Source organism: Mustela erminea, chromosome 4, assembly GCF_009829155.1.
Source record: "Mustela erminea isolate mMusErm1 chromosome 4, mMusErm1.Pri, whole genome shotgun sequence".
Taxonomy (NCBI): domain Eukaryota; kingdom Metazoa; phylum Chordata; class Mammalia; order Carnivora; family Mustelidae; genus Mustela; species Mustela erminea.
In genome coordinates, this window is record NC_045617.1 from 32,787,009 (window position 1) to 32,806,841 (window position 19,833).

Here is a 19,833-nt window from a genome sequence, read left to right on the forward strand (position 1 = left end):
TTATTGCTCCTTCATGCTTAGCAATAAGAGGCCGTCTGAATTCCAATGAGGAATGTAAATTTAGACACTTTAGTAAGTCCCCTACTGAATGCGTGAAACACTATAATTTGGTTACTTAATTCAAGAAATATTTATTGAGTGCTTCGCAGATGCCAAACACTGTCCTAGGTGCTGGATATTTGGGATATGTCAAGATAAATATAAAAAACAAATACCAGATGATTTCATTCATATGTGGCATCTAAGAAGTGAAACAAATGAGCAAAGGGAAAAAAGAGAGAGAGAGAGAGAGAGAGGCAAACCAAGAAACAGACTCTTAACTACAGAGAACAAACTGATGGGTACCAGAAGGGAGGTGGGCAGTGGGGGGATGGGTGAAATGGGTGATGGGGATTAAGAAGTGCACCTGTTGTGATAAGCACCAGGTGTTGTAGGGAAGTGTTGAAACACTGTATCATACACCTGAAACCAACATTACACCATATATTAACTAACTGGAATTTAAATAAAAACTTAAAGAAAAGATGAATATAAAACAGGCCCTGTCCTTATGAAGACGAATCTCCAGAGAATGATCACCATGTAAACAAATGACTATAACTCAGGCCAGCAAAAGCCCAAAAGAGGCACCATATGGTAGAAGAAATCCTGGGACTTTCCAGGAAGAGGTGATTGAGCTACTGCTTCAAAAAAGCTATATGATGTTATGCCAGAATTATCAGAGCCTGCCTGTCAGTTATTCCTTCTCTTACATTTGCCCTTAGAAATGCCTTTCAATGAATACTCCAAGAAAAACTTTTACTCATCATATCAATCAATATGGTTGCTCTGTGGCCATTTGGTAATAGAATGTGGACTTGAGATTCAAATAGAAAACAATGCTAAATTTACTTCTGTGGCTTTTTGATGCCCTGAATTGCTTAGGTTATAGCAGAAATTCCTATCTCTAGGGATTTTCCCAAATTAATATCCAGATGCCTTGTCTGCATGTCTGAATAGACTGTCCAGTGAAAAGTTATGAGACTCTATTCTTCTTCAGTGTTTATATTATTCTCACTTTTGAAAGGGTGTGTGGGGGGATTTAGAACCATCTTTGCTCACTATATATGTTCCACTTGCTAGTGGGTCTTATTCTCTTATGATCACTTGTAATCAGAACTCTCCATTCAGGAAAACTGCCAAAATCATCATTCTATTTCCTTTGTTTGGAGGAGCCAGAGTTAAGTAATATTTGGTTGGTCAAAGAATAACTCGGCTACATGGTCTCAACTTTTAAAGGTAGATTTACAAACTTGTTGAATGTTTCCTCAGCATCATCCTCTGTGTGCTACTTTTTTGTACTCCCAAGCCATGCTCTCTGTTGACCAGCGTTGACGAATCGATTGGTCTATTCTTCGATTAAACAAGTTATTCCTTGACTAAAAATTAAAACTGACAAAAATAATTTGATGGAGAACCTTGAGTTCTCATGTTAAAATTCAGGAAGCAAGACTTTGTATTCTATATCAAGATTACAGTGAATAATCTAATTTTTTTTAAAAAGGATACATTTTCAATATATATATTTTTAAGAAAATAGAGAGTCCCTAACCTTGAAATAAAAGTAATGCCCCTAAGTAAAGGTCATAGTGCTTAAAAGACTCCTGTTTGGTTTTTTAAAAAGAGGTGAAGAGGGGGAAAAAACAAATAGTTTTCTTCATACAATGAAAAAGATCTTCATTTTTTTTTTTTAAGATTTTATTTATTTATCAGAGAGAGAGAGGGAGAGAGCGAGCACAGGCAGACAGAAAGGCAGGCAGAGGGAGAAGCAGGCTCCCTGCTGAGCAAGGAGCCCAATGTGGGACTCGATCCCAGGATGCTGGGATCATGACCTGAGCTGAAGGCAGCTGCTTAACCAACTGAGCCACCCAGGCGTCCCAAGATCTTCATTTTTGAATGGAAGTAGCCCCCTCCTACGAAAAAACCAAACCAAAACAAAACAAAAACCACACAATCCTCAGTTCCTTTAACCAAATTGAGCAGGTATCATGGTTTTGCAGCCTTACATTAGGCTAATGTCAAGGCTGTGTTCATTTCACTTACTGTATAATTAGGATTTGAGTACAAATCCCAGAGTGCATATGACAGGGATTTTCTTAAGGCGACTATCAGCTCTTCTCAAAATGCTCTTCTTATTTCTTGTGTTTCTAAAATCAGGAAAGTGAGTATAAACAAACAATAGATGACCTTTATGAGTAAAACATCTGAGCACAGAAAGATTAATCGACCTCCATCAGCCAGTCATTAAATCAAATAGGAGCTTTTCTTGTACTTTTAAACCTCCGCTTTACAGTCAGGCCAATTGTGTAAAAAGGCTGGTAATACAGTGACGCCCAATACCACTGGGCTTTAGAAAGCTGACAGTTCCTGTAAAATAGTCATTAAACAACCTCTAGAAGAGACTCATCAGCAGATGCCCCCAGGTGAAGGAGAGAGAAAGCTGAGAGAATGAAGGAGAATCTAACATCTTAGCATGACTGAATTAAGCAGAGCATATTATGCTGATTTCCAGAGCTAGCCCAGTGATTTAATTTTCAGAGCAGTTCCTTTGATTGTAGCAACCATTTTATGAAACATTAATAAAACTTTGTGCGTGTGTATGTGTAACACACATCTCTTTTCCATTTCATTAAGAAAAAGGAGTCAACATATTTAAATTTGCTGACCATTAATTCTGTAAATGCCAAAAAAATTTTTGTTGTTGTTATTTTTGAAAAAGCAAAGAAGCCGAATAATATAGCTCCCTCTGTATTATTCCCCAGGAAGCACAAACCAAGGAAAAAGAAATAAAGTACATAAAGTTATTACATGTGAGTCCATAGGATTTTTACATTAAGACTCTGAGCTAAATCACTACTGTAATGTATAATCCAAATGTGATTTCGTACCTCCTGTATAATGATGTCTACTATGCATCCAAATTAATTGTTGTAGAATACACATTGCCCTGTGTACTAAGTGTTTATCAAAGACTTCTAAGACACATAGATATTTCTGGATCCAGATACCCAGTGGAAAGTTGTGTCTAAGGACTTTTGCTATATATTTTAAGTAATTCACAGATATGAATGTTTTAAAGAAGAAAAGGACCGTTAAATAATTAATACAGATGTGCCTCACTTTACAGAATATGTATATTCCTCAAATATGCACCATAAAACTATTGTCTTTGCAAGTTAACTTTGCAAGTTAACTTTTATTTTCTCATTTATTTCCACCATAAAACTAAAGATCTATTCTCACTGAAGTAATTTTTGGCTCAAAGACAATGATCACATTTAAGAATGAATCAACCCTTTTAAATCAGTGGTAAATTCTGTATTCAAATCTAGTAATTATCCTTTGCCTGAGCTTTTTGTTACAACTCTCTTTTTTCTCTCATGACACGACCCTTTTTAACTTTATTGTTAGATGCCTTATATTCTCCACTTTATTTTATTTTTTAAGGAAATAAACATATATAAATGATAAATAAACAAACCAGAATATGCTTTCAAAGTAACATAAAATATAAGCAAGACTCTTGTTAATAAGCAGTTAAAAAAAAAAAAAAAAGCCCACACTGCCAGTCACAGCAAGAGCATGAGTAATGTCACAGCTAAGGCAGCTCTGGAGGACATTAAAGTCCCAGCGACCTGGGTTCACTGCCAGTGCTGCAGAGGGCTCACCACAGACCTCTCTGGGTCCCTTAGCCTGGCTGGGACTTGGTTTCCTCATCCTTAAAATGAAAAGGCCACATAAATGTTTCCCGCCCCCACCCCCATCATTAAAGCTCTGGGATCCTAATAAAAACGTTCTCTCTATGTAGGCCTAGTTAGTACTTTCTTTCTATGGTTCTTGACATGCTTATTAATAATAATGACCTTGTTAAACTTTTGGCAGTCTTTCCTCATGGTAAGATAGATGCTACCAAAAAAAAACCATGGCCAAAATTTTATGCAAGGGAGCCATTTCCCAAATAGTGTGTGTGTGTGTGTGTGTGTGTGTGTGTGTGTGTGTGTGTGTGTATGTGTGTGTGTTTAATGATTATTCACATATTCCATTTCCATATTTTTATGTTTATGGGTTTTCCAAGTCCGCCATTAATTATAAAATATCTATAATGATTTCTGTTCTGAGTTCACAATTTAGACCTTGATATTTTTTCTATATTTGGGACTCAAAATAATATCCAGTTATCAAGCACAGAATTCAAATTCTCTTGAGTATTATTATTGTATAAAAAAGCCCACAAAGGAGGGTCAGAATTTGCTTCCTTTCATTCTACCAAACATGTTAACTCTTTAAGTTCCATATCTTACAAAATGAATAACCTGTTGGCAAAATCATAAAGATTCACATTTAAGCCCATACCTTAGACACTTACTAAACACCCACTGTAAAATACCCATAAGTTTAAGCACCACACATTCGAGGAAGGAAGGAAATAGAAGCCAGTTACTTAACAGACTTTTGTCTGGGAGAGATTTTATTAAGAGCCTCTTTCCTATATGCCAAGATATGAATGCTTGAGTATAATTCAATTGTATACAAAAGAAAATTCCATTCAAATCTAAAGATAGAATATTTCTATTCCAAGTTCTTTCCCACTGAATTGCTGAGAAGAATTGAAAGATAGCAATCCAAAGTTCTAAATGTATGAAGCAAGTCTTCGAATAGTTGAAAAATAATATTTGCAAATTCTCGGGGCCATGGAGGACAGCGGAATAAGGGGAACTACTCATCCTGTTAGGGTTAAATCTACGGTGTAGAATAGGAACACAGGCACCTCGGACACACTGATAGCAAACTGGGTTGTAGTGTGTGTGGTCATTTTCCTGGGATTCTTTTAAAAGGGAAGAATTGTGAAGAACCCCCCCGATGCCAGCCCTAAATTACACAATCTGCTGGGCTACACTTTTTTTTTCAAAAGTTTAATCTCCATTGTTAGTCCTATGAAGAACAGCCCTGCCCTCTCTATTTTCTTACAGAGCTGCTTTTGATGGAAAACTTTGTGGATGTTTGTGATATTGCTCAGAGCCCATTGGCAGATGAGCATCTCTTGCTGTGGCCTCCATCATTATTTGCCTGTCTTGTCTATTAACGAGCACTATCATCCCATCGTGGGATGACAGCTGCAACACGTACTCAGGCGCAATAAACAGCTAAATGAGGCGCACAGCAATTTCACTTGTCACCAGCGCCCTCGGCACGACTGGCTGCACAGCTTGATGCATAAATTCATGAGGCTGTTGCATATGATGGAGTATGCTTGGCTGAAAGAGGTGATGGATAGCAGGGCAGCTAAAAATGGCCATCACCTTGACTCTGTCAGGACATTTTTTAAAACTACCCCATCAGCTTTCTTGTATTCAACGCACTATCATAGCACAGAAGACTCTCAGGTACTGATTTGATACTTTTCTTCAATAAAGACTTTGGGAGAGTTTTCTCTAAGAGGAGGTACCATGTACTAAGGTGGGGACATTTAGTCATCATTAGCTCTGATGCTGCTAAATTAAGTGACGTGTAAGAGTAGAATTTACCACTGCGTAAAAAGCTCAGGAATCAATTTAAGTCTTAAATAATGTGGGCAGACAACATGAGCTTTTGAAAACATTTCTGAATCATATGGTAGAGCGGTGGACTGGCTAGCATGAGATTTGAAGAACTTGAAAATACGGCATGAGAATATCCAAACACATAGACTCCAGAGACTGAACTTATGTACAACTTATAACAAGATTGAATACTATTCTAGGGGACATCGTGACAGCAGCATTGACAATGCAATTCCTAATTAATGTACGAAATGCAAGCAAGGACTGATACTTTATTAAAGTACCTCTATCAAAGTAGTGCTATATTGGGGACTTTAAAAATAACCAATGATACAATGCATTCATTTCTCCAAAAATATCCCTCTAACCTCTTACTTATTCAGCTGCCTGAATTTAAGCCAGAACTCCAACCACCATAGGCAGGGCCCTGGGTGTCCCACTGAAATGGGCTATACGTCCTCCATCTATGTTAGTGGAAGTCATCTAAGGAAGACAAATATAAAGGCAACAAAATCAATGAGGCAGTTTCCTCCAAAGCTTTATGCATTAATCTCTATCACGCAGAGATATATACGCACACCAGCATAAGGGAAGGAAGTCACTTGTTCTCTAATAAAAGAGAAAACCTTTAATAATAAGCAATTAATAAAGTTGTCATGATTAGTTATGCAACTATGAATCAACATGTGCAGTAAAAATGACCACTTTCTATAGATATAAAATATCTATGATTCAATCATAGTGAAAACAGTCATTAATATGGGTGGCTGTGAATGATTCTTATCGCTACTTTGCTTCTCTTTCTTTCTTAATAAAGTGGGAACTCCTGAGCAAGAGTTACTGTTAACAATTTAGACACATACGTGCTAGATCAGAGAGAACATTTATTAACCATTATGCTTTTTGTTCTTATCTCCCCATATCCAAACTCGTGTTTCTCAAACTCACAAGTCCCAAATCACCTAAATTTAGCAAAATTATTTTGAAAAGAAAGCTGGAGAAACATAATATCTGTGGGAGTAAATTTTGTTATTAACATGAATCCAAAGTACCATACAAATGTTAGGAAGAAGTTTCCAAATACAGAGGAGGAAAACAGGGGCCTTTTAAAGAAGACAGTTACATGGCACGGTATCTGGTGATATCCTTAGCATACTGCTCTAAGAGTTAGTCATCTGAATAATCCCAGTACCACACGGATTTGAAGTAGGTAGGGAGGCATGGATGCTGGCTATTGTGGGGAAAGGGCAGATGAAGAGAAGAAACTTTGAAGGAGTTGGGAAGATTAAGAAAATTGCCATCAATAAGACTAGAATTAGAACTCACTGTGAACTAATAAAGATGAAGACAACAACATGTATTGTGTACCTTCTTTATGCCAAACATTCTAAGAGTAGGATAAGGATGAGGTAAATGAGACACTACACTCATTTAAGAGGGTACCAAAAAAATCATAACAAAGATAACTGGTGATGCAATACAAAATATTTAACATAGAAATTAAGGCCAAATATTCATGATTGTATGAATTTTATTGTTCCAAAGAAATTACCACAAACTTAGTGGATTAAACCTCCATTTGTTATCTCAGTTTCTGTGAGTCAAAAGTCTGCAATGGCATAGCTGGCATAGCTCCGGATCTTAAAAGGCTGAAACCAAGTTGTAGTCCATGGTTCTCTTCTAAGCTCATTCCTGTTAATAGTAGAATAGAGTTCTTCATGCGTGTAGGACTGAGGTCTACCTGTCATTGTTGCCTGTGCCTGTTGGTCACTTTTACTCTTTGTACCTGCTCCCTAGTCCTTGCCTGTAATGGCAAGCTGAATCCTTCTTACATTTCAAGTCTCCCTTTCTTCTCCCTTCATATTTTGCCATCAGCCAGAAAAAGCTCTCTGCTTTTGAGGGTTTGTGTGATTGGATCAGGCCCACCTAGATAATCTTTCTATCTTAGGATCAACTGTGACATAAAATAACAACATAACATAGCAAAACATAAGCATGGGAATGATAGCTCATCTGGTTTACAGGTTCCAGAGATAAGAGCAGAAAATCTTTGGGGAGATATGTTATATTCCATCTGCTACAAAGAGGAACAAAATATCAAAATTTTAAAGATTAGATTTAACCTTGCACTTGCATGACGGACCCTGATTTACTTCTTTACCCAAACCCAAACATGTTTCTGATAAACTATTTTCACAGAAACAGCCAGCCAGTCTATGAGTTCTAAATTGCCAATTTCATTTTTTTATATTGAATTAAGATATTTATTGATCGGTGCCACCCCCCTTTAATTTTGCACAAGTGGGGAGTGCCTTAGTCCCCACTTAATCAAAGAAGAGATTAGCCCTTCGTGTTTCCCCTCCACCTTCTCATTCTCCACAACCTTGTTGTGTGGGCATGACCAGTCCCTATCACTAATGGGGACACTCAGAGAAGAAAAGTAATTTTCTCACATTCATATAGGTATTATAGGTATTAAGAAACAGAACTGGAAAACAAAACAAAACAAAACAAAAAACAAACAAATAACAACAACAACTAAAAACCAGAGCTGGGATCCTAATTCAGATTCACCTGACTCCAGAAACCATGCTGTTGTCAAGTCACCATGGGGCTTACTAGGAAGGGTTGATGAGCAGAGGCTGTGTCAGAGACTCAGAATCATGGCCACAGAAGGCTGTTCCTCAGCATTCCCACTCTATTAATTTAAATTATTAAAACTTTGTAAGCCTCGGGTTGAGATAATAAGGTCTACTCTTTATAGTTTTTGGAAGAAATGAGTGACAAGACTATAAATTCTTTAAGGTTAAAAACATCTTTGATGTATATAACAAGCACACAATAAATGTATGAGTAAGTTAAAAAATGAGTGAGTTAAAATAATATAAAAACTCTGCGATCTCTGAAGTACCATACAAGTATGATAGGACTTCTGAAGAAACATTAGATGCTTCAGTTCGGGAAATATCCAATTTCTGAGATGTTTTATGAAGTTGTCTCCTATGATCAATTTCCTTGTTATAATCGTTAGTAGAGACCAAAGGCCTAGATTGTAGGCCTTTAGACAAACACAGTGGTCTCAAGTTGGTCTTCTGTGCTCTCTAAATTGGTGACACAAAACTGAGTGATATGGTCACTAGAACCAGCTGTAAAAATTATAAACCAGAAAATCCCTCAATGACAAATTACCTTTTATTTAACAGAGTGCGGGTTCTGTTGCATGGTGACTTTTGTGGAGGAACCAACCACTTACTGCCCTGTTAGTTCAATCAGAGAAAGAAAGAGAGAGGAAGGAAAGATGGAGGGAGGCAGGGAGAGAAAGGGAGAGAGAGAGAGAGAGAAGGAATGAAGGGAGAAAGGATGGAAGGGCAGGAGGAAAGAAGGTGGGGGGAGGGAGGACTGGAGGAAGGAAGATTTTTTTTTTTCTTGATAACCCAGATAATTAGACAGCATGGTTTTCTGAAATTCTTAAACCAACTCCGTAATTTGGACTTTAAAATCAATTTCATTTATTGAACAAATTTCTCAAGAACATTTTTATATTGATGAAACATGTCTTTTTCTTTTCCAAAAAAAAAAAAAAAAAAGGCAATCTAACCTAAATGAACATCAGCCAAAGCAGAGTGCAAAATATTGGAGAGGAATCAGGAGCTCCGAGCACATTTTATACTTGACTATCTTGGCTGGGGTAGGGCTCAGCAGTAGTGTGCTCCAGATGATAGATTGGAGCTATACTTGGCTCTTTATGGATCTGGCTGATATTTGGCTGTCCAGAAACCTTTTCTTCCTCTGAATTGCCTTTATATTTGGGAGAAAATGCAATACTTATTTTTTAGAGCAAAATTATCTCAATGCAATTCATTTCTAAAACCCTTGTTATGCTCTCTTCTATTTGTCTGTCATATTATCTAGCATTATAAATAGCCGTATATATATTTAAAATATGAAACAAATTATAGTTACCTCAAAATTTATTAATTATGCATTTTAAAATCCATGGACATGCAAATAATAGATTCAGGATGCTAAACATAGTAAAGAGGCTGTAACTCATAAACATAAATGCTATCTTTTTTCATTCTTTAATTTCTTTCCTTACACATTGACAATGATGTGACATCACTTTTTTTTAAAATTAATTAATTAATTAATTAATTTGACAGACAGAGATCACAAGTAGGCAGAGAGGCAGGCAGAGAGAGAGAGGAGGAAGCAGGCTCTCCGCAGAGCAGAGAGCCCAATGCGGGGCTCAATCCCAGGACCCTGGGATCATGACCTGAGCCGAAGGCAGAGGCTTTAACCCACTGAGCCACCCGGGCACACCCGATGTGACATCACTTTTATAAGAATACCACATAGACTATACATTGTATTATTTCTAGGTGTGACGGCTTGAGATATCATTGTTTTTTTTCTACTAACGTCCTTCTGCAACCTTTTTTTTTTTTTTAACTTTATTATCCTTTCTCTTGATTACTTTTTTCCCTTATACTACATAACAATGAGTGTTTCTATTTTAGGAGTGATAGAACAGAGAGTTACATTATCAGAACCTGATCCAGATCCCATTAAAAAACGACAAAATAACCAAAGAGTTATCGTGGCATGTTCCAGAATGAGAGAGTAAATTTAATAATCCTGATCCTTTGCTTAGCTCCAACATTAGTCCTCTATCATGTCTCTGTCTAAAACAACTCAGTGACTTCTCTGTGTCTTTAGGCTGAGGATAGATTCTTAGGGCCTTCAGAGCACACACTCAGGTGTGGTCCTGCTTCTGCCCAGCCATATCTATACCATTCTTCTGACTGCTCTCTGCCCTTTAGCTATGTTTGATTTTTCCCATTTCCACCCACATGGACTAAATATTCATATGGATTGACTTATTTAATTTAACAATCAAAATAACTTTATGAACCAGATAGAACATTATCCCTATATATAAGTGAAGAAACCTGTAGGTACAGAGAGGCTAAAAAAGTTGTTAAGGATAAAGAGATAAGAAGCCACAGAACTAGGATCTTGACCCATAGGTCAGCATTTAAGCACGCCTAGAAATTTCTATAAAGAAAGTCTATTTTGTTGTTATCTAGTTACTTGGCAAAGCCACCTTTGGAAAAACAAGAATAATTAACCACTTTTCATGCAGTTAATGTCAATGTATCAGTCTTCCAATTACGTCCTTTAAGAACTTATTTATTCCTACTTAGATCTAGCTTGATGTGAATTTCTTATAATTAACTTCTAATAGTTTACAGACCAATCCCTCAAACATCCATAATGAATTTGACATCTTTTCAACATGTGTATTCGCAAATTATTCATTAGTTTGTATAGTATTTTCAAGACTTGATGATATTGATTAGTTTGTACAGTAATTTTGAGCCATTATGACCATGATGATCAATGGCAAATGTTCATCTACAGGAAATCCAAATTAAAAGATTTCCTTCTAAAAGGCTATTTGCCCAAAGATAACTCTTTCAAATAGGCAGGAAAACATCAAGTAAGATTGGCTTATCACTTTAATATTGTAATAGTAAATGACAATTCCTGAGATATGACAGGGAAGATAACTGTGATACTTCTGTAATAAAGTATCACGCCCTATTATCTCCTCCAATGACAATGATATTGAATGCTTGTTAATGAATTCTTTACTATTCTCTGGTAGGGAGCATTTTTAGTGAAAGGTACTTGGACTTTGAAATTTATAAGCCTTGCTCTATTGATTACTAGTTGTGTGCCCCAGGCAAGTTAAACTTTCTTAACTCCAATTTCCTCATTTATAAAATGGGTGATTTTACTTGCCATGTAGGTTATGAGGATTCAATGAGATAAGAAGTAAAATGCATAGCATGACACTGACATATATTGGAGGTTATAGACCTAATACTGCCTTTTTAATCTTAACCCCTCTCTAAAGAAGATTGTCCAGAATATCTTGATAATGGTCATTTCTTTCTAAAAGGTATTCTAGTCCATAATATTGCTGCCAGTTATTCTAACCATACAAAATAAGAAGTGACAGCATGGCATTGAGACTTAAGGGTGAAATGAACACTCTGATCACATTTTTTTTTAAGGAACTAGATTTTCCTTAAATAATTATTGATTTCAGGTTTTCTCAAAATAAATGAATAGTTCTTGTCTGATGCAAAATATAATTAGCCAACTTAGCTTTTGGTTTGATAAAAATGGCTGAAAGAAAATACACAGAATGTCATAAAGGCAAATATAAACTAGAATATCAGTGATGACTTGGAATATTTGAAAATGTATGTACAATAGATAACAGATGGTCAAGGTCAAAACGCTTTGATTTAGGGATGGAATTTTGGTACTTACATGGGTACTTGGCACTATTTGACACATACAAAAATATAAAAACAGGAGCAAGTTCAGAAAGAATTCTTTGTTTATAGAAAAATGTAAATCTGAAAGAAATGTTTTTAAAAATTATCAGAAGATGAGTTTAAAGGTTAATAATCTAGCCAAAATATGAGTACTCATTAAAACTTCAATTACCCCAGCCTGTACCCAAATACTTCATACCCTTTAAATGATCAGTAACTAATGCATAGCAAACAAATGAAGAAATGCCTACATTTACAAAAATGATATTCCAGTCTTGGTATATACCTCTTGTCTCCTCTCACACAGGGGACAGGATTTTGTAATTTAAGACTCAACAAAAGACACTGCATTAAGCTCTCACTTCTCCAGCAGTACATTTTACTACTGCACATTGGTTAGGTACACAACAGAGCTGCTAAGGGAGACTGGAAGATTCAAATCGAAACTAGAATAATTTATTAAATAAAAATGCATGCTCTCCTTCAGTTAGTGGCATTGTAAGGTCCCACACACCCACTGTGAAAATCTGAGTTAGCATCTATTCTACTTCTCACAATTAGTCTCAAAACCAAAAAAACAAAACAACCAAAAAAATCAAAACAAAACAAAACAAAACAAAAACACCAAGAAGAGCTGCTGTTTGACTCTATAATATCAAAGTCACATCTTTTCTAATCTCCAGCTACCATCTAGATTCAGACCCATGCAGACAAGTCTTAATTCAACCCACCCTTCCCATTTCTTTTCCCTTCCTTTTTTTTTTTTTTTTTTTTTTTTTTACAGTTGTGTACTGGTCATTTCATGGTCTAGTTCAGCACTCCTTATCTGTTCCTTTTTGCTAGTATTTGTGTTCTTTGAACAGTGCACCACCATTGTCAGAGGTCTTTTGAGAAGCCTCAGGGTGTCTGGGAGTGAGGAGGAAGAGAGATGGATGGTTTGCTTTGGGACAGGAGTCTAGGCCTCTAACCTACTTCAGACAGAGAAACACTACTTTTATCCATTCCGCAGATGAGGCTTCTCTTTAAGATGCTATTTGATGAAAGCTTAAAAACCTTGAAAACTACTGGTCTGTCTGTGGTCTCACTCCCATTCAAGCCCCAGTCATGTCCTTGTCCAATAAGTGACAATACACCTGTCCAGATGTGCATTCCACCATACTTTTTCGTTTCTCGTTTCAGCCATACTAGATCACTCATGGTTTTTGCCGTGGGCTGTGTGTTTACCTCCTGGTGTCATTCACGTGCTCTTCCACTTTTGAATCTCCTTCCAATCTCTTCTTGTTGAGTCCCTAGTAACTTTCCAGCGTTAGTTCGAATACCACCTCCTTCTCATCCTCAAAACATTCCCCTCTCAATTCTTTGGAATCTGAATTGCTCTAATTGCTCTTTTTTGAACCTCTATAATAACTATTAACATACTTTGCTTGTGTACTTGAATTCATGTTTACTTATCCAAGAGACTGTAAGTGCTGATGTCAGAAACCTCAATAAATTCAAGTTTTCATATTACATGCTCATATTTAGTCCATAAAAAAAAACAAGTTTACTATACATTTCTTAGGTCAACTTTATTAAATTATTGAAAAAAGTCTGTACTCTGTTACACTATATGCTGAGCATAGTGCCATGTATTTTTTAAAAGATACTTAAACGAGTATGTTTAGAATTGATCTTAACTAGTCAAAACTCTTAAGTATGCCAAAGAGGAATTTGTCCTCCTGGCTTTTTGTTTTGTTTCATTTTTAAAGATTTTATTTATTTATTTATCTATCTATTTAAATAGAAAGAGCAAGAATGGAGGCAGGGAGAGAGAGAATCTCAAGTAGACTCATTTGAGGTGGAGATCGTGGTTGGGCTTGATCTCACATCCCTGACGTCATGATCTGAGCTGAAATCAAGAGTCGGTGGCTTAATGGATTCCACTACCCAGATGCCCCGCTCCTGGCTTTAAAGATGTGGACACTGAAGGACTAGGAAATTAAATTATAGTTTGTTTATGTTTTTGTTTTTCACTTCATACAATGGCTCTAGAGAATGAATATGATATCCCATTTTCTTTACTTAACCCACAAGGGAGCCCTTATTTCACCCTAACTTTGCTTTTTTTTTTTTTTTTTCAGTTTTCTTCAGAATGTTCCCAATAAGCCCCTCCTTAAACTTCCTCGAAAAGTTTTCTCCTTTTCCTCAGTACGTGAGCATCTTAGGTTTTGCAGTGATAGAGTCTATATGTGGATAAGCCATACATATTTAGTTCTTTTTAATCTTACCTCACATCAGCCCTTCGAGCCCCTCAATCATTTTTGTAGCTGTCTCTGAATTCTCTCCGGTATGATGACATCCTTCTGGTACGGAGGTTTTCATAAATGGACACACTTGTCTGACTCATGATGTGTTATCTCTGCATGTGCTGCCCAAACAGTTTTTATAAACCACTCTATCATCCTGGGCAATCTCATACTAATTTTCTGTAACTATCACTCCCAGGTCTCATTCAACATTACCATTTTCCAAGTACAGTAGCTCCATTTCCCTGATTATCTGTGAATTTTTCATCCAAGATGCATTACTTTACATTTTTCAAAGCCTAATCTTATTTTGATATTTCCTACTCAAAGCTGTAACCTCTCTATATTCATAAACATATTTTCCGTTATAGCTGCTACTTGCAAATCACCCAAATTTTGTGATATTTATAAATTTAATATATGAATCACCGATCCTCTGTAATTATTAGTCTTAAATCAAGTTATATTATCCAGACTCTTGCCATTTTTCTTTATCTCTCCCCCACAAGAAAATAAATACAAATCTTAGGTAGTCTCACCACTCAGTCTATTGTCCCGTGTTGGATCTTTTGCTTATATGCTTTCATACAGATAAGCAACTGACATATCACACATTTCCTGGGCTATTAAGGTTAGTTTTCTAAGTCATATTTTCAAATAACATATTAAAATACACATCCAGCTATGTATTGCCTCCTATATTACATATGAATTATTTTTTTATTGTTTTACTGGAGTTTGAAAGCTGTGATTCAGGAATATACTACACTTATGTTACTCTTTTGAATAAAATGAGAGCATTGGTCCTTACAGTCCTATTTGTGAATAGAGAGAAATACTTCTTTTTAGGACTTATCCCTTTATTCATCTTAGTTGGACAAACAAACCCTCAGAATTCCTTCCCTACTTCCTTCTAACGTGTTTCTACCCACAGATTTTGCTGAGGGAAGGGTCCCAGGTGATCCTGTAAGCACAAAATGGGTGACACGCTTTCGTTTAGACCTGCAGTAAATATCTGACACAAAAGTAGCGCATCTGGAGGCCTACAAGGTGGTCTGATGCAGGAGTTCTGTTCATACATGGATATAGTGATGTAACAAATAGTAATATTTTTATATATCTACAAGGCTAATAGAAGTGCTGTTATTAAAATTTTATTAGTAGAGGAATTGAGATATGAAAAGTCTGAATGGCTTGCTTAATTTTACACAAATCATCCAGGAGGAGATTTTTGCAGTCACCAGGAATCCAATATTGGTAACTGCAGGAAAGCCCAGAGTTAACCTGATATTGGATTTCTATTGACTGCAGAAGTCTCTCTCCTTCTACACATGCCTTTTTAAGTCAAAGCTTAGGGCCACCCAGGACTACAGTTTGCTGGTAGCTGCAGGACTCACTTACATCACAGATTTTTTTTCTGGTTCCCGGAGGATTTCCATTACTATCTTGCAAGATCATGCCTCTATTCAAGAGGACATTGTCTATATTCTATCTGGAGTTTTTGGATATTTTGTAGTGGGAAATTTTTAGGGCATCTAGTTTGCCATTTTACCAGGAGAAAAAGACCACAATGACTTCGTGCATCTCTCTGTATCCTTGACCTAGAATGTGTTTGAGAACGCCTTTGCTGGTATCCCTTCTGCCAAATGATGCCTGCAGGTAAAAGCTGGCAATAAATATATTTTTTAAGGAAATTAACAAATGGATTGATCCATTGGACTCATTAATTGGTTAAAATAATAGATCAATAATAATTTATTAAAATCTCTACCTGTTAAGCATTATAGTCTGATAGAGTTACCTTCTAAGGTCAGATGGAACTCAGAAATAGGTAGGGGCCCTCCCTTATGAGGATTTGCATCAGAGGCACTTGGGCCATCCTGGCTCATGGAATCCTTTGCCTATCTAAAGAAATCAAGGAACTCTTTTCAAAGAAAAATGCACATTCGCACATAATGTGTGACCTATGCTTTCATTAAGTTCATAGTTCTTGGAAGATCCTCCATAGACCCCCCAGGTGCCTGTGGCACAGCCAAGACTCCCCCTACCCCGTAAAGAGTCTGAAAAATTTGTATGTACTGGTATTATGACCCCTGGACACATGACCACATCTCTATTATCCAGTCACTTGAAATCACCCAGCTGTCACTCTAACATTAGTCTCAGAGTCAAAGACAAAAATGTCAAATAGGCTCTGCCTGCACTATACAACTAAAAGACAGAGATGCCCAGTGGCTGGGGAAGGTAACAGCTATCTCTTCTGAGCTGTTGGAGACCCTACCTCCTATTTCTTTTAGGGTGGGAGGAGGGGTGTTTCAATCTTGGTGGTCAAACTAGCAAATAATCACTAGAGTCCTCACAAACAAAAGCAGAAAAAGAAAGTTCTTGCCAAGTTGGAAAAAATTAACCACATGTCACCGTTCCAACCCATTGTTACTATTGTTCAATATTTCCTTCATTTTTCCCATAATTAAAGTTTTTCTTTATCATTACTTTATCTTCAATTTTGTACTTTGTTTCTGTCATTTAGTATTCATGTTATACCATAAACAGCAAACTACAAACTCCATAATTGCATGGAGTTATGTTATATCTTTAACTATCTCTGTATCTATCTCACTATCAAAAAAATCTTCCATCTTTCTTGGAACAAAATGCACCATAATATTAATAGCATTTCGGTCTGGGTAACACAGTTTTAATTGTTTTATCTTTCTGTGTTCTTGGGCTCTTAGATTGTGTTCTAAGGTACCTTGTTTACAAAAAGAAATGCAGTAAAGTATCAAAATAAATCATATCAGTTGCCTTATTTTCACATTTTCCTTCACATGGCATTTATAACAATTTTTAGTTGTAGCATAATTTCCAGTGAGTAATTGAGAGAAGTCCTATTAGCTACTACCTTTTCTTTTACTATCATAACAATGCATCTTTTTTCTATTTTCCGACTACTTTTCCAAAATAATTTCCATAAAGGAAGTTATTGGCTCAAAGATTGCAAATATTTTATTGCTCTCAATTGACTGCCAAACTGCTTTCCAAAATCTTACAATTATTACCAATTGATAATGCCACCAATGAAGAATGAAAGGTAATAATTTCATGGCCTCTTTGTTTACATTTGTAATATAATTTGAATTTTCTGATAACATAATGTAAAAAAAAAAAATGGCAATTGATTTTTGTTTTTCTTTGCCTACCTACCCCCTGATTATCTGAGCAAGGTTTAACAAGTTCCTTATTTATTTCTAAACTTTTGTATGACCTTGCATTTTCTATTTTTGTGCAGCTTCTGTCCTATGCATACTCTTTTGGTGTTTTTATACACACTTAAGTACAGCATATCATTGAGTACTTCGTTTACTTAACGATCAATTATGTTTACAAATAGAGAGTCACATATTATACTCAACTTCATTAAGCATGCATACTTATAATTTTGGATTTGTTCAAATGACTCTATTTTTCTTAATATGGCTACATCCCCCCATTCCTCCTAAGCAGGAAAAACTAGCAAATATATGCACACATTCACACAGAATCAGAACAAAATTGTCAATGGGTGAATTGAATGATAAGATTTTTTTTAATGAATAGGTTTTTTTTTTTAAACTAACAGCCCAGATCACTGATTCTTTCAGAATATTTTTTATTTTTTCTGATTGTCAAATAATTTCTTTTTTGTTTGTTTGACTAAGAGCAAGTTTGTTTGTTTGATCATGAAGTATCAAGGGAGTCAATAGGGTTAGCTAACCAGAGAATTTACAGCTTCAGATCAATCATCTGCATTAGTGGCAGAGAGAAAAAAACCAGTGTCAGTGGGGATTTATGGTGAAGAGTTATGGTGGCAAAGGGATAGATGAGAAAGATGCTTGTGACCGTGGGGATTTAGTTCAGGCACAATGAAGAGGAGAAAAGGAAAGAAGTGTGCGTTGCTTGGCATAACCAGGGCAATGGATTAGGGAGAGAAAGGCGCAGTGAATCACCGTCTGACTGAATGCCTACTCTGCTGGAGGTGAGTACTGGAGTTCTTCATTTGCTCCAAACAAAATATTCTCATCATGTTTACTCCTAGGAGAGCAGGAAAAGAGGGAAATGAATAAAATGTAATGATAAGTTGGAAGAAGCAGAGAAATAATTTTGGAATAGTCTGGTCATGATTGAATATTAAATATGAAAAAGTGAAGACAACTTTTTGGATATTATAGGGATGAAAAAATGAACTGAAAGTTTTGAGAAATAGTGAAATCTTAAATATATAAGTATACCCTGTGAAGATATTAACAGAACACTGAGAAATGCAAGACTGGCAGAAAAGAAGGGGGCGAAAGCAAAGACTAGGGATTGATCTACACAGAAGGTAGTCAAAAATATCATAGAAAAGCACCTCTTTAAGAGGATGGTTGAGAAAAAATTGCATCAATCTCCCCAAGGACTACAGGAGGACCTGTGAAAGTATTGTGAGAAAGATGAGGACTCATTAAGAGAAGACCTCTGTATTTAGGGAACAATATTTCTTGAAGGGCCATTTTGCGGCATGTGCCAATTAGTTATACATGTAGAAAAAAGAATAAGATGTATTTAGTAGGAAAATTTCAAAGTGTTGTCTGAGGAATAGTAAGGAGATAAAACAAAAGGAAGAAACCAGTTTCATCTAGGCCTATTCTAAAAAATCTTCTCAAGAAGGTAAAATAAATATGTCATCTTTTTTTGCCCTGAAAACCCAAAATGACAACAGCCAGAAAGCCACAAATTTGCTTCGTGCTGAGGTTTCATCAAATCATTTAGTTTTTAATAAATATTGGTACAATGTGTACTTCTATTATAAATATAATAATATATATTTTTAAAATTTTGGAAATAACTGAAAACACAAAAAAGATTAAGAAATCCATCCATAGTCACATCATCTGGGGAGGATCTCTTGGATGTCTGTCCACTATTTTATCCATGCATGGTAGTTGGTTTTTGGTTTGACTCTTTTGGGGGGTATATTATTTTCTTATAGCTAGAGTCATATGTAAAAATAATATGGTGTCTTCTTTTCACATCCACATGCTTTTTAAATTATTACATGACAGCACTTTTAAAAATTTCAAAATAGTTGAGAAGGTGGTTAAGATACAATTAATCTATTCTTTTAATATTCAACAGTTGCTTAGATAATGCTGTGATGGGTCATTTGATAAATTTTAAATTTATTATTTTTATAATAATCAGTATCATCCACTGCTGTGAGAATTGCTATTTTAGGGAAATCATCAGAAAGCACCTAACCTAAATACAAAGCTAGTACCTTTTTTTCAATTGTCTAGTTGCTGCATAACAACAACCTTAAACTAAACCAAAACAAAATGAAAAGCTCCCAAATTTACAACTTGGATGGGGCTTGGCAGGAACAAAGGAGCAGTTCAAGAAGCCCATAACATAAGTTATCTTCATTAGCATTTGTAAGCATCTACTGAGGCTCTGTGAGACTTGGTGCCTATTTTACTGGCAGATACCAGTGAAATGGTATAGCATTTTCCCCAAGCAGTACACTCGGCATGTATTCAGGAAGGATTGGTTCCATTTATATATGCAACTGGCTTGGGTGCCTTGAGTGGATGGCCACCA